This window comes from Lytechinus pictus, chromosome 12 (assembly GCF_037042905.1).
Source record: "Lytechinus pictus isolate F3 Inbred chromosome 12, Lp3.0, whole genome shotgun sequence".
NCBI classification, from domain to species: Eukaryota; Metazoa; Echinodermata; class Echinoidea; order Temnopleuroida; family Toxopneustidae; genus Lytechinus; species Lytechinus pictus.
Window position 1 is genome coordinate 29,763,614 of NC_087256.1, and position 17,166 is coordinate 29,780,779.

General features: G+C 36.9%; 1 long non-coding RNA gene across 1 annotated transcript; it reads right to left on the reverse strand.

Annotated features, from left to right (window-relative positions):
- Nucleotides 1-2,288: 2,288 nt before the first annotated feature.
- Nucleotides 2,289-3,367, reverse strand: LOC129273125 (uncharacterized). Its single transcript, XR_008585807.2, has 2 exons — nt 3,261-3,367; nt 2,289-2,606 (listed from the first exon to the last, which is right to left on the reverse strand). It is a non-coding gene; the product is annotated as an uncharacterized LOC129273125 (long non-coding RNA).
- Between the last annotated feature and the right edge of the window lie 13,799 nt (nt 3,368-17,166).

Genomic DNA, 17,166 nt, shown 5'->3' on the forward strand with positions numbered 1-17,166 from the left:
CTCTATGGATATTCATTAATGTCATTTTTTCTCCAGGAAACTTGTACAATGACCTTTGTAAACAAAAAGAAGCCACACTGAATTTTCAAGAAAACAATGAATGTATGAATATACAGTATATCTAGAAAACATTTTGAACAAACAAACATGTATTTTAGATGTTTCCGTTGCTGGCTTTCCATAGTTGTGGCTGATTTCATTAATTGCAAATCTTTGTAAGACAAGGCCCAGGTGTTCATTTCATAGAGTTACAACTATGGTAATTTTCTCATATTACCATGGTAACATGGGAGGCAGTGTAGCTCAGTCGGTAAGAGCGCCTGTTCCGGATAAGATCGTAGATCTCAACGTGCGTGGGTTCGAGTCCCGCAGCATGCCGGAAGACGTCTAACAAAAAAAACTGATGCTAGCGTTGTGTGTTAACGTGCCTCACCGCTGTGTTCAGTGCGGGTGTGAATGCAGTTGGAAAACACTCCGTCCATCGGAAAGGACGTAAATGTTGGTCCCGTGTATAGGAGAGTCACAACCTATTCACGTTAAAAAACCAATACACTATTCGTCAAAGAGTAGAGTGTTCACCCGGTGTATTGCACCTGCCGGTCCCCGGTTCTACAATACTGCAAAAATCTTCAGGATTGAAGGAGGCAGTGTAGCTTGAAGAAGAAGAACATGGCTCAGCGGCCAATCACTATCAAGGTTTCCATGGTAGTTACCATAGTAGCAAATTTACAACAGTTGTAACTCTAATGAAACAGACAATATCTGAATTTTCAAGTAGAATGCATGTCCATGATTAATATAGGCTGCATGGGGATTTTTTTTTTAAAGGAAACAGTGCATGACACTGACATTCAATCCAAACATATCCACATGTAGACAATAATTTGTAGTTTTTATTAAAAAATGAATGTTTTAATGATGCTTCTTGTGGCACTTCAAAAGTTGACATGATAATTATTGATCAAAAAATGTATTTCAATGATTTAGGATCACAACTAAACTTAGAGAACATAAAACAGAAGAAAAAAAAATCGAGAAACAATAGTATGTCAACACAAGGTAATGCAATCCTTAATACTGGCATTAAACTTCAATATGAGATATATCTTACATCTCCTTATCAACTGCTTTCAGGGCATAAATACCTACTTATAGTGGTAAACAACCCTATTCATTAAGTAAAAGTGATTTGGCTTTCTGTTTTGACACAAGTACCTCGGCAAAATCTTGGTCCCTACTTATTGTAAATTTACTGATTTTGTCCATACCTCAACTGGAAGAAAAGATGCAAGTTGTATGGCCTCTCGATGTGCTTCGAAATGTGCGAGCTGCTAACAAGGCAAATAATGATCAAAGTTTTTGATCTTGGCATTCATGTATCAAACCGAAATAAATAGAGAGCAAAGATTTTTTTTATGTCTTCTTAGTGCAAAAGTATGGTAACTGCCCAAAAGATTCAATAATAGTCCATTCTATTGGAATTTACTAGTACGATTACTTGATGTATTTGGTGGATGAGGAAATAAGGGCTATTTTAGTATTTATATCTCCACAAAAATATGTTTGAATTCAACCAAGAGCAACTATCAATTATCAACTATCAAAAGCAAGTACATAGCAATGTTTTCCCAGCTTTTTGCTGGGAACCCCGCTTTTAGCAGGGAACCCTCCCTTACTGGAAGGGTATTCAAGGGTTACTAAATAACAATTTATTTTTATTCTTCACATTTGATGAAAACCATGCAGTAAAGTACATCAAATCCAGCTGCTTAAAAATTAAATCAACGGAATGGAATCGTTGTTGTACTCCTCGAAGCCTGTGAAATGACCAGGGAATAATTTCTTAGGTTAGAATTCAGCATTCTGCCTGAAAAACTAGCCTCCCTTAAGGAGCTTTTGGGAGATACTAATTGAAACATCTTAACTGGGCTCTTCTGCAGCTCAACAAGATAATGCTAAATTGCTGATCGCCCTGTCCATCCCAGAAAGCAACAAACATTGTTTATTATACTGTCATTTATACTTGTAATTCTATCTTAAAATTTTCCCCCAATTTGAACAAAATCATTGTGATGGTGACTAGAAAATATTATCAACCATCACAAAGACACACTATAATAGTTCACGCACAATCATAATTGGTTCTAATGGTAATTTATTCAGTTTCTTTGAAATTTAATCCATGAAATTTAAAATTCTTGTTTTCAATGACAAACTTGCTAATAAATTTAAATAACTTGTGATAAATTTGTGATTCTACACCTTATCAACATTCATTTTTTGGGGGAGGTGTTATCACCAAACAAAATTACATTTCATAAATCTCATTAAATGAAATCCCTGTCACAATAAAACAATTACATTTCCTCTTTTATCCTCACATAATTCTTCCAGATAATTTTTTTCAAATGATTTTCGAAATCCATGGTTGATTGATGAAATTATGTCGAACATAACCTCTGTTCAGCTTCACCATCCCGCCTGAGGTACGTAGAGTTGACAGTTCATAAACGGTCCTTTGACTAGATATGCTATGCTACGTTCACATTCTTTTACTTTCATTTCAGTTGGGTGCTTTTATACCACGACCAGAGCTCTTGGATTTTCTGAGAGGGAGAGGGTGAAGAGATTAGAAAGAATTGAAAATGAAATACAGATCATAAATATTTTGAAAAAAAAGAATGAAATATGAACAAGTGGAATGCGTCTAGCAATCTTGCCTTCATTATGCAAATCAATGTACCAGTAATGACTCTGAAACAACTCATCAGGTGAGTAATTTTTGACATAGGGAGAATTACGCTATGGCGTAATTTCCTTCAGCAAGAAATTTATCCGCATTGTGCTGCACTCAACCCAGGTGAGGTGAATGGGTACCCAGCAGGATTATTTCCTTGAATGCACAGAGCGCTGAAAGGCAGCTCGAGCTTAAGCCGGGTAATAATAATAATAAACAATGCGCCCCGGAATAGATTATTTCTAGATAGATGGCGCTATATAAATGCCTATTATTATAATTATTATTTGATTCATATTAATGTACATAAAACAAACAAAAACAACTTTGCCAATCAATTAGTTAATGAGAACATCATTATTCAGATTAGGAAACCAATATATTGTTATCCTAGATTGCCTTCTCTTACATTTTTCAATTCACAACCTTTTTTATCATTTCCATCTAAGCCCAAGCATGGAAAGTGGGATTGGCTAAAAAAAAAATCTATAAGAGAAAAAAATAACGAAAAGAGCAAATTTACCTTTGTTTCTGCGAGATGGAACTTTGATTTGACAAAATTCTTGAATTTTTCCTCCTTCTTTGGCTTGCTTGGAGACTGTATAAAAGATAACCAATAAAAATATTCTTATAAAGGTTTGACAAGAGAAATAATGAAGAAAAAGAGAATAAGAAAATAAAGACATCTCATATTTTATTCAATGATCATATGAAGTACAATATAATCAATGCACATCGGCTTCTAACTAAGAGTACTTTCACACCACTTACATGTAGATCAGGGAACATATTTGGTTTGAATTCTAACTACATCAGAAAGCATCTAGGGGCACTTCACCAACATTTTAGTTGATCAGACAAGTTGTCAGACCTTTCCTTGATTTCTATTGGCTGAGAAGCATTACGATGGTAGCTCTCGAATAAAACAGTTTGTCGGATAAAACATCCAACAATTCCTCTCATGAAATGCAACATTTCGTCTAACAACCATTTGGTCCAATAATCACTAGTTTCTCTATGACCATTTCATCTAATAACCAGTTGGTCTCATACCAATTTTCTTTTCATTCATTTCACCCAATTAACACTTATCCAACTAGACCAAATGGTTTATGGAATAAATGGCTATTGTACCAACTAGTTATTCGACAAAATGGTGAGTGGACGAAATGGCACTTAGACCATGTGGATAGTGGACGAATTGATGATAGACCAAATGATAGTAGACGAGTTGGTAATAAGACGATTTGGCATTACCACAAAAAAACATAGATCATGAGAACTCTTGCAGGGATTTCTCAAAGGTTGCACAATATTTATAGCATGAAAGCAATATATGACACCTTTTTCATGTCAAGTAAAGATAAAGATGAATTTTTTGCTAACTGATATGGAAGTCTTGTTGAAGGTCTATTACCATGGAAACTTAATCTTGTACAGCTCAGTGAGAAAGCAAGGAATATATGGTGTATTTTGAGACCATAAGAACTTCTTGTAATTTACACATATTCAGGGTGAGTGAGTGATCACAAATAAAAAGAGCTGGAATGGGCTGAAGAGTGTTGCAGAAAGCTGCAATTAAAAGAGTTTCCAATGATTTTTGTACAGAGGAAAGCTAAAATAAGCTAAAATTTAGCTGATAATAAAAAGAAACAATTTTAAATTAGCTAAATAGATGAACTTTTACACCCCTGCATATTTTCCAGATTTGGCTGGTGTAGACTCTACCATCCTCAGTTCTCCCTTACTACCCCAACGAAGACAGCAGCCTTTTGACAACAATTTAATCATCATTGTTCATCAAAAGAACAAAAGGAAATTCAAACTAACAAACAAAAGACCCAGATACATATATATGAACAATGTACAGGGTCAACATTAAAACAAAGATAAAAGTAGGCAAACATCTGATACTATAAATATAATCTTATATAATTCCTTGGCATATATGGAGTTCTAATGAGAAACTCCTTCTTGGCATTGCTTTTCAAATGAGAAATATAGAGACAAGAGAGAACAGAATAGAGGAAGGGAGAGGCAGAGAGAAAAGAGAAAGAGAGGAAAAATGGGAAGAAAAGATAAAGAAAAAGATATACAGTCAAAGCGAGCAATGAAGAAGACAGGCAGATTGAAGGAATGAACATGAAAGAAAGAAAATTTGAGAGATGCAAATACAATAGAAATATTGAAACCTATTTCTTATAATAAAGACTGATGCATCAATTGAGAAAAAATCTAAATAATTGAGCTTTCTAATAGAAACAGGAACTTCCAATATTGCCGCAATATACACAATAAGAGGAAATGAAGGACAAAAGTTTGAGAGCACAGACACAAAACGAACAACTTTTATGCTTTATTTCTCTGTCCAAAACAAATTAGTAATGCAGAGAAGGACACGGTGAAAAGAGAGCGAACGGGTAACGGTGAAAAGTGGGTTGAAAGAAAAACAAGAGTCGGAAGGGAAAGGTGTCTTGGATAAATGATTGGATAGGGGGTTTGTGAGGGAGTTGATACATCTGTAATGGGGCTTTTGTATGAGTGGGAGATACTTGGTGATATATAAACAAACAAGACGTGGAAACTTTCTGATTGTCTTTTTACTTCTTATTTTTGCTCTGAAAGTTTGACTGTTTAAACTCCCAGGTAAAATGTAAAAGGGCAAAATTGCCAATTCTGGTTTACAGTGTATCTCTTTCCAATTTTACAAAGTGAAGTTTATAAATAGTGGTTGAGTCCTTATCATGTTGTTCATTCTGTAACCCCCCCCCCACCTCCCTCTCTCTATCCACCAACCCCCTCCTTGACAACAAGTCCTGTTTCGCCGTGAAACACGTCCATTTTAATAAAAGCAGAAAAACAAAAGTAACATAACTTCAATGTTTTGTGAAACTATGTCAAATAGTAATTAGGTTATGGATTATTATTAGTTTTAATTTAGTGACATTGAAAAAGTGAGCGGATTCCAATATGTGATACAAATTCAATTACATGTCATTTTTTTCACCAGGAAATTTCAATTGGTTTTACCTCTTCATTGAATACATCACAAAGACACAATCTTTCATACTTGCCTCTACAAGAAATATAATCTCAATCATCATGATAAAAAAGACAATTTATCAGAAATTATATAACACATGTCAGGCAGCTGCTCACATATATAACGCAAAATCATTTTTTATAATAAAAAACATCAATTGATTCTTATTCTTAATGGATTTTTGTCAAACCTTCCATATTTTCATTTAATTTTTCTGCATAATAAAAAACAAATCACTTGACAATAAGCTTCCTTCATATGATTCATTTAGTCTTTCTTTAAAACTCTTCATCTGCTGATTTCTCTCTCACTCTCTCCTCTCTCTCTCTATCTCTCTCTGTGACTATTCCGTCCATATGTTTTGATTCGTTTGAATATAAAGCCTGGACAGTGTCAGGTTGTTATGATTGCCAAGATGTGATTAAGGGTGCGTTTATCCGCCACTTTTTTACCCTAGAATCATGATCTGAATCATGATTCAAATCATGATTCTGCAGAATCACGATTGCGTTTAGTCGAAATTGAATATAATCATGATTAGAATCACAAACATGAAACACAAAAAAAGGGGCGTTTGGAAAGACGTTTCTGCAGAATCACGTACGAAAATGTTCGAATAAACGATATCGTGATTACAATCATGATTCTATGACGTCATTGTGTCGGGCTACTTTAGGTTTGACTCTTGCCAGTCGCGCTGTGCTGTGCTCAGTGTATTTATACATAATATGATATGCATGCATTCTGTGTTGTCTTCAACTTCAAGTGAACTAGTAAATGAACTAACTGAACAGACAATGATATCAATTGTTGTTGAGTTAACAAGTGTCAATATGAAATTGGATCTATGCTACAATTTACATCCGAACACAATTTTCGATAAACCGACAAGAAGCATAATAAGTACACACATTGTGGTATAATAGACTGAATTCGGAAGGTACAGGATTGATTTTTCGAGAGCCAAAACACGTGCGAAAAAGTTGACCTAACTTCCTCTGTCAAACTGCGCACTGTGATGCGCACTGGATCGGTCCGAATCCGAGGAAAAACAGCTTTAAAATGAAGGTCGTCTGAACGCTGATTCTGTGGTATTGTGATTCATGTTTGTGTTTTGAATCATGATTCAAATCATGATTCAAATCATGATTCTGGCTTGAGGTCGCATAAACGCAGCCTAAGAGATCTTTTCCTGTAACTTCTTCATTATGAATCCTTCCTTTGGACTCCCTAACAAGTTGATTTGTCTGTCGATGTCACTCCATTTTATCCTTTATATTCATCAAGGGACATTAAAGATCTTCTAGCAATAAGGCCTATGGCCATGGAGGTGGGGGATATGGTCAAGTCTGCATATCATCTACAGATGGGTAAAAACAATCATTTATAAAAATGTCAGAGTCATAAAATAATGAGAGTTACATTTATATAGCACTTTACATTGTAATTATTATTACACTGGTCATAATATCCATCACTGTTCCACACATAAAGTGCACCATCTCCACTCCCTGGGGAGTATCCTGTCCAGGCAAATGTTCTTATTACAAAACTATTAAAATCAGAGGTATTAGATTAAATAATAATTAGAAGGAAAAGAATGGCCGATAGCACCTAGGTGTTGACATCACTGTTTAAGAAACTATAGCAAACTCTGAAGACTCTAGATCTTTTGTAAATGTATACCTTGCATCAGATATCTAAGAAATGTTGATGTTTATTCAAATTAACTTGTTGGGGAGGACTTGGAAAATTGGTCCTCGGCCCTGCTGATAGTCATACAATGCATAGGGCTTCAAAACATGGTTTGAAGTTCAGGTTTTCTCAAGCATGATATGTGCACACTGTGCAATTTCAGTGAAACTTCCAAGGAAAATGCAAAAATTGTTTTAAGTCTTCTCTCTTGTCTTTTATTTAACTAAACAACTTCAAATTTTGACAGTATTAAGAATTACTCTCAGAGATTTTTTCAAATTCTATTTTTTGAAGACAAAATTAATATATTTTGTCTATTTAAAAAGAACCTTCACTGGCAAATGATATGTTTGTTTGGGGGTGGCTGGTCATGTATAACTATAAATTCTTGGAAAGCTCATTACAGCTTTTTGGAGAACATACATGTACCTAAAAAGTATTGTATTCACCTGAATACACCTGACAATCGACCAAATTGGTAAAAATCGACTAGACCAACCAACACACAACCTACTGCCTCAACCCAAGACAACTGCTTCGAGAGAGAATGAACTTAACTCCTTGACTGATAGCTGAGGGAAGAAAACCAAACCAATAATAAATCAATAGGAAAATGCTTTTGACACTGGGGGAAATTGGTTAATTGCGGCTGACGACAGAGGAAAGGTTGGAGCCCAAGAGCTCCCTCTACCTTTGATGACGAGACGTTGCGGAGCTGGCATGGTATCAGGGTACCTTGACGTTTGCTCCGGCGACAATTGCTCTGCAGTAAATTCAACACACTAATGGAATTACCAACTTTAACCCCCCATTCAACACTACACCCTATCCTAAACCTAACCCTACACCTAACATAAAACCCTATTGCAACCCTAACCCCCTAACCCTTTATCTTAGACGAAATAAAGCCCGAATCAATTTGTCGCCAGAGCAATTGTTGCTGGAGCAAATGTCATGTCACTGGTATCAGTCCCAAACATGGGTTTCTGTGAAAGGTAGTTAGACCTCTCTGGGAGTTTGCTTTGCTGTATTAATAGGAACACATAGATCAGATATTTGCCTGATACAACATCAAAATAACTTTTGGCATCAAAGCTCTTCTGTTGGTTTGGATATTCTCATATATCAAGGTATCTGAGATAACAACGAAAAGGAAATACGTTCCATCACCCCTGGTGATGATTCTTATAATGAAATGTTTTACTTTTTAGTTCTCTTTATGTTATCAATTATGTGTTTTATGAAAGTAAATAATAATGCAGAGCCCTGTGGAAGACCAGTGATTTTTATGAATATTCAAATTGTACACATTGCATAATTTGACATGTTTTTGTATACCGGTAAAGCTGAACAGGCTACTCTGGATAAAGATTTGCAATAAATAAATAAAAAAATTAATGTTGCCTTTGTCTAAAAGAAATGATTGTGACCAATCATAAGATCTCAAATACAGAAAGCCAGTAATGCCATCATCTATATATAGGATGCATGTATGAGACACACCTTTAATTTTATTAGAAGACCTGTGCCCCGTCTTACAAAGAGATACGATTGATCCAATCAATTATAACTCTATGGAAATCCATCAGTGTCTTAATTTTTTTACAGGAAATTTGCAAAATGTCCTTTGTAAACAAAGGAGAACACACCAAATTGTCAAGTAATCAATGAAATTATGGAAATACATTCATATGAAGATAAATTTCTGAGCAAACTTGCATTTCATATGTTGACTTTGCTGGCTTTCCATAGTTGCGATTGATCGGATCAATCACAACTCTTTGTAAGACGGGCCCAAGAAGACCTGATCACTTGAAATTAACACAGGCTTCATGGAAAAGTGTCCCATTTTCCCTGAAGCCCAGGATTATTTCTGGGAATAATGAGACCACTTTGACACTTCATGGCATGTAATTAAAATGAGTACATTCATATCTGCCTTCGGGGGGTGGGGGGTAAAGGTACACCATATCAACTCTTTGATCTTAAGGCCACCGCACACCTCACGACTGTTCGCGATCCGATTTTGGAACAAATCGCATTTTGCTCATTTTCTGAAAATGTGAATGGAACATATCATTTTATTTGAGGCTAAAATTAATTGAAAGAATACTTATATAACCATTTTGAAAGGTTGCAAGCCTTTATTTTGGAGTAAAGGCCAAATTAGTTTCAAATCGTAGCCAATCATATGACTGCTATGACGTCATTACAACTAGATATTAAATTTGCTTTTATTCTAACAAGGATGATAGCATATTCACAGAACATAGGTATTCGTATGATGATTGAGAACATTACACAGTAAGATATTCCATGTCTCAATATTAGCATCAAATTCTACTACGTTTTATTCCAAAATTGGGTCGCAGACCAATCGTAAGGTGTGCTGTTGCCTTTAGATTCAAGGATCTACAAACAATACACATTTTCAAAATTGTGAAATTGTGTGACTGAACCAAACTTAACTAGGCAAGAATACATGTATTACTGGAATGCATGCAAGACTGGCCAAAGTGAGAATTCACCAACTGTTACCAAATTTATGGTTCAAATTAATTTCTTTAAAAAAATAAAATCACATCAATTTTTTGCTTTTAGGGGAAAATGCTTGGAAATTCTATGACCTGTTGTCTGCCTAATCTAAATTCTTCATAAGATGCTAGACCTTCTTTAAAGCCATAATCATTTTCTTGATAGGATAAGAGCTTCACACTATGAATTCAGTTGGACACATCTAGTCCATATCCCAAACCCTGTGGTCAACACCTCTGCAGTTGACTTTAAGAACATATAAAGTGTGTCAAAAAGCCTATCCCTGCCCCCAGGCCGCAATGCTGGCCAAGCCAATCCATGTACCTCGTTGGCTTGTAGAACATAATGGACTTGTCAGAATGATGTTGGTAGGAAATAAGAAGGAAATGTTTGGTATCTATGGCATCAAGGGGTCTCCATCACGTCATATAATCACAGAGATATGAAGGGTCTGATATCGGGGCCATGCTCTATTTATAACATCCTGCAACGAGGAATGAACTCTCACTACCCCTCCTTCTTCCCCCCACATCACCCCATTCTCTCCCCCACCATAACAAGAGCATAGTCTGGTGGGGGGGGGGGGTGCACCCTCCAGCTGAGGCAGAGGAGTTCCGACACTGGCAAGCAAAACAAAATTTGTACCCTTCTGCTTTCATCAGCTGAGTTTGCAAACTTTAGTTCCACCTCCCCAAGATGTGCATCCCCATACCACTTTAGTTCCACCTCCACTGCTCACACCATCCTATGCCCTTGCATAATGTTCTATTTCACCCCCCCCCCCCCCGTTTCTCCCTCTTATCTTCTCTATTCATTCTGCTTGGCCACCGCCCCCACCCACCTCCCCCCCCCAAAAAAAACCCCCTATTTCTCTTCCTGGTTTGTTTCATTCGGATCCATGACATTTTCTCCAGCAACTATTGCTCCGCTCTAAATTCCACACACTAATCGAATGACCAACTTCAAAACTGGGTTTAACATTATACCCTACCCTAAACCGAACATAAAAGCCTGTTGCAACCCTAAGCCCGGAGCAATAGTCGCAGGAGCAAATGTCATGTCAATGTTCTATTCATTTTCCTTCCTCCATCCCCCTTTTCTCACGATTCATTTAACTGTTTTCTCTCACTCTGACCCCCCCCCCATCCCTAGCAATATTTCCCTTTTCCTATCAAATTCATTTCATTAACTCCCCCTTCCTTTTTTTCTCTGTCCCCTCCCACTCCAAATGTTTTGCTTTATCCCTCAACACCCTCTCTCCCCTCTTCCTACCAAGTTTGTCTATCCCTCTTTCCTAAACCTTCCTACTCTATTCCTGTCCATTTTGCCTATACCATCCCTCCCTCCCCGTCCCCCCCCCCCTCCTCTCCATATCATTAGATTCCCTAGTCACCCTCCCACATCATCTGTTTCACACCCTCCCTCTTGGCTCGATGGTTCCCGTTCACTTCTCCAAACCCTTTATTTTTATCAAGGGTATCGAACTCCATAAGTCACATACACCCTCTTTCCTCTCAATTTTCTTCTAGGATGAGGGATGACATTAGGAAGTTCAAATGGCCATCGGGATTACATTAGAACCGGGTCAAGCAACTGCAAGTGGGCTAATATGGACAGAGTCACTTGACCAGCCAAGAAAGATCCCTAACAACATTCTTGTAGTGTACTCAAAACCCAAACCACATCTATCTGATCATTCATTTGGGAGCTTCTGTATTGCAGCAAAATCTAGACATTTTCTGTGCTGTTTGTTGTTGTTATTTTGAATAGGTAGACTAGTCCGTTTTTTACTATTGTTGCCTTGTTAATTTACTTTCCTTTTTTTCAAAAAAAAAACAGAATAATTTCTTTGTTGAATCTATATCAGTTAGAAAAAGTAAGGAAAGAGAGGAAAGAAAAGTTCTTAGGAAAATCATGCAAGACCACCTCTCCTGCCCTGTATAGCACATTATCCTGACAAGCCTGCTCGAGGTTCATTTTGAGGGCGTCTCAGGAGTACAAAAACCAACTTATAAACTTATTATTCAAAAAAAGGGTTGTGTTTACATTATCCAAATCCACCAGTGCTTCTCAGGGACCCAGTTGAATATTCCTCACTCCCATGAGCCTATTTCAATGATCACTCATTAAATGGGGGGCATGATGAGATATCTAAGACATGTCTAGCAGGTAAACTTGCATAAGTCAACTTTCTATAGGTAGAAAATTTGCTTACATAGTTGACCCAATGTTTTTGACTTATTATTCAAAACATGTGTGATATACCTCTTCAATTATCCAACTCAAAGAGATATCTGTGGCTCCTATTCATTTGATTTGACTTAATAGGCAGAGCAACCTGTGTAATCACGTAGGAAAGGTTGAAATAACTGGGGAAAGGAGCAGGCAAAAAAATATTTGAATTATTTTATTTTCAGGGGGTACATTTCTCAACTTACTGCCTCAATCTGCAACATTGGATAAGCTTTAATATTACGATGAATGGATGTTTCCAGGGCTCCTTTTTCTTCTTCCAGGGCTCTTTTGAGCATTCCGGGAGATAAATCAACCCCCCCTTCACCCCACCCAGTTCTTTCTCAGAAGAGAAGAAATTGCAAAAATAAGGGGGGAACTCATTGCCCTTTCGTTTTTTGCAAGCCAATTCCTTAGAGTCATGATACAGTATCCACAATTGCCGACGACATATAATGTCATTACAACGTCAATGTAATGAAATGACTTCAATTGTTGCCTCTCTACACCATCGCCAATATCCCTTTGTAAACTACCATTGTGCTACATCATCGCGCATGGTGCAAGATAATCTTACAGAAAACATGAAAATGTGATCAAAACTGGACCCATTCATGATTTCCACGTTGCCGTCCGGCCCATTGATAACGTCAGCTGATACCCATCTAAAGGAACTGCTCACACCCCTTATATGCCCCCCTGTGCCTGCTACCACCCCGTTAGGTGCTTTCCCTTTGTAAACTAAGGTAGCGCAACGCACCCGCTATGTGTCAGTAAGATATGTCAATTAGCCACTTTGCAACACTTCCAGTGAACCTTTGACGAAATAAATTAAACTTTTCTGAACTGCTAAATCTTGCAAATTGTTGTACCCGTCAAGCAATGATGTATCAGCCCGAATAAAACTTTATTATTAGAGGCAAAATGCATCCTCCCAATTTATCCTCTTATATTGAATACCCCCCCCCCTGCATCTTTAAAATATTGAATGAATTTGAAATATGTGATGACATTGCTTAATAGTATTATGTTGATGATCATTGACTTAGGTTCTCTAAATTTTAAGAAAAATTAAACACTGTAGCAATGGTGAATTGGTTCATTGCTCAGTAATCACTATGGTAAGGCAACTTTTACTGACCCAATTTGCCTAACTCTTTAACTTCGACATAAAATACAATATCAATGTACTCTTCTCCAGACTTATCTGAAAATCTGCCTAACACTACAAAATGGGGTTTAAAAGTTAGAACATTTAATTCATCACAGGCATTATTTGATATTATCAATAAGATACTCCCAAGATGCCATGTCTGCTACTATATTACTAAATTTTGGGAACATTAAAGGGATGAATCAGCATTGGAGACAGTTTAAACAAAAGAAAAGAGAGGGACACTGTAAATATTTATAACAACAAACTTTCCAGATGAATTTAAATACCGGTGGCGTTTAACAAGACCTCAGATTTACTAAAATTGTAGTACTTAACTGTATCAAGATGAAAATGTGGATCATCATATTTCATTAATCCTGCACTCGACCAGAAGAAAGTTCCAATTATCTAATTCAAGACACCCCCCCCCCACAAAAAATAATAAATGGGGAATTTACAATGTATCTATCACTTTTGCCATGGTACTAGCTATTCAACTAATCATCTACATAAATCGAAGAATGTATGTATATTGGTAATTTCTAATCAAATTGTAGAATTAAATTCCTGTACCAATCTGAAAAGTCACAGACAGGTTCCCCTCAATTCTTGATAAGAACATGTTGTTTACACTGCAGCACCCCGGGTACCATAATAAGCACCAACACGGTTACTATTCCGATTGTATATTTTTTCTCATCTTTGTGAATTTTCTATGATCAATTACAGCAGTTTGTGGGCCCTATTGTACTGTATTTGGCGCATTTATTCCTGAACATAATTGTAAAATTCCTAAGCTCAAAGTTATAGCTTACAAGTGTAACGTTCCTTTGTCACCTGTGTATTCTATAGTGCATATCCCATATTGTAAGAGTAATCCTCTATTATGACCCTCCCAAGTCCGACATTCCATACACCTTGTAAACTTCATACACCCCCCCCATGAAACATATACTTCAAACAGGGATAAATAAATGCTGCAAAAACCCTACATTCCCAGATCTGCAGAGAAAAGGGAGTACAAATCTAGAAAGGGATTAATGAGCGATTTGCAGAGCTGGCGACAAATTACACTCTGTAAGAACAACAATCAAAGACATGCGAAAATGTGCGCAAATGGAAGGCACACCTGCCGAATTATTGATGTAATTTTCACGCTTGGATCAGGAAATATGCCGATGAGAAGATAACACTTCTATCTACGTATTTGTCTTTGTTCCCAGCTGACAGAAGAACGCATACCAACCATACAGTTTTACAGATCAAGATGCATACGTTTGTTATTCCATAAAGCTCTTGATTTTTATGCAGCACTATCTATTCATAACAATTTAACGGCTCAAAGATGAATATGTATTGCTTTGGACAGACAATGATATAATTTACTTTCTCAATTTATTGTAACTTAAACCAATGTTTAAAACAGAACTTTTGGTGCAGAACTGGAAAATGTTATTGGCAATCAGTGTACATTAAATTCCAACTTATCTGATGATTTCCCAGGGATGGGAATCCCCTTTAAAAATAGACTAGCAAAATATGTGCCCTGTATTCGGAGCTTTCTAAATCATCTAATACAGCATCACTTCTTTTGTCACTTGTATATATATCCAATTCATTTGTCATCAGAGTATTCATTTCCTCAAGGATGTATTTGAAATAAAAATATGCATCTCATACTTGTTTCATTTATTCAAAAAAGAAATTGACTATATCAGGCCTTTGAAATATATCCATCCAATACTATCACTTAATCCACCAGACAATACCTATCCTTGGCTAAGAAGAACCACAGCATAAAGATATCTAGCCAACTGAAAAGTCATGTTGACCGCCACAACCAAGAACTACTGAAGAACCTTTTGAAAGAGGTCACTCATAATGACACATCAAGAATTGACTTTGAATACACTGTCCTCAAGTCACCTGCCTTTCAGGGCCCAATGAGTGATTACTTTTAAAAGATCACAACAATACAATATCGGCAAACGTTGCCAATTTGTAGCCAGACTCCTGCACGGAAAACCCATTTGGGTGGTTAGATGTCGTCACTGCGATGAAAGCAGTACAAGAGGACCTTGAGGCGGTTAACGAGAAGTCGAGGCGCAAGGTCATCAGATGCAAAGGACCCGAGGATATGCTTTGAAGTGCCGGGACTCCTCTTCAAGAACAAGGTTACTTTAAACATCTTCTATTTAACCAAAATGACTATTCATAAAAGGAAGTGATGATCACTTTTTGTATGGCCGTATTGTGGGACTAGTGTCTGGTAGTTTTGTCTCCAAATTCATATTCCAACTCCAGAAATATAGCGGACAAGGTCGCAGAAGCGCAAATGAAGCCAAAGCATGCCATCTCTCTAAAAGTCGTTGCTCTTGTAGGAGCGTGCCGCGGCTGCCGCCATTATCAGTCACAGGCAGAAAAAGCTCTGATTGTGAGGCTGTTACACTGTACGACCCCATTCACAATATCTTTCTTGAACTGGTTCCAAACCAATTTAGAAGATCGCTTCTGGAGCTTTCATAATTAGATCTGCTTGTCTTGACATCCAAGACAATACATATGCCTACAGATTTCTAATGCCATAATCTGTAGTAAGTACAGGCGAGTCTGCAGAACTTGATTCTCTTGGGACCACAAAAGACTGTTCAGCTATTAAAAAAGATATTTAACACATTCTTTGCACAATCTTGTCTGAAGAAAAATGATTCCACTTTGGCGATTCTTAAACCAAGAGAATTTGAACTGTACTTCCTGAAGATCGCTTCTGAGAACAGTACCGTTCAGTTGTGAACAGGTTCACAAGTCAAGCCAATCTTAAACACCACATCATGAGGTGGAATTGTGAAAGGATTTCCAAGTTCACCTAAGATTACATTATCAATTAAATTTGGAGCATTCAGTCACGATGAACAAGCCCCACCGAATCAGTTTAGAGAGAACCGGTCTAATGTCACCGCAAAGGGATTTTGGCATTGGGAATGTGGCACTTCAACCTCAAAGTGTATAAATATGAAAAAGAAGCCATCTAAGAGTTTTAAAGGAGTGAAGCATTAGAACCTATACCCACCCCCCCCCCCCCCCTCTCTCTCTCTCTCTCCATCCCTATCACTCTTTCTACTCGTTGCATCCAAACAGCTTTTATGAAAGCCTTGTAAGTATGAAAAGAAATGATGGAATCTCAAATTTGTAGCAGATAAAAATCGACTTTGTTCAGACAGTCAATTAAATGGGCATTAACCTTTCTGCCAGCTTGTGTCGGTTCAAGCCAAGGTGGAGACCTAATTAGACGTGTAGATGCATTTAATGGTATTACTGCAGTGTCAAATATGCAGACAAGACTAGATGGATCAGTGGCTAGTTAAAATAATAAATTTGACTCAATTGCACCAAACCAACTCTCTAGAGTGCTCAAAGTTCTTTTCAAGTAATGTTAGAAATTAAGAAGGAATGAACAGAAAAGTTTTGTATTTTTTTGAAAGTTTCTGATGTTAAATATTTCTTTATGTCTTCAGGAAGGCTGTTCGAGGCTGTTCCAAAACTTCTCAGCCATCAAATCTACAAAACATACATACATATATGGATCATAAACATATTGCCCTTGTTGTGAATACAAGTCTTATGTGGAATAAGCAAGCATTTAAAATCCTATAACTTTTGTATTTCATATCTCAATTTGACAAAAAAAATTCACCTTTATGCTTGTTTTATTTTGATGCCGACTTGACCTCAATTTCGAGTGAGCCATGTTCATCCTCAGTAGTTTCA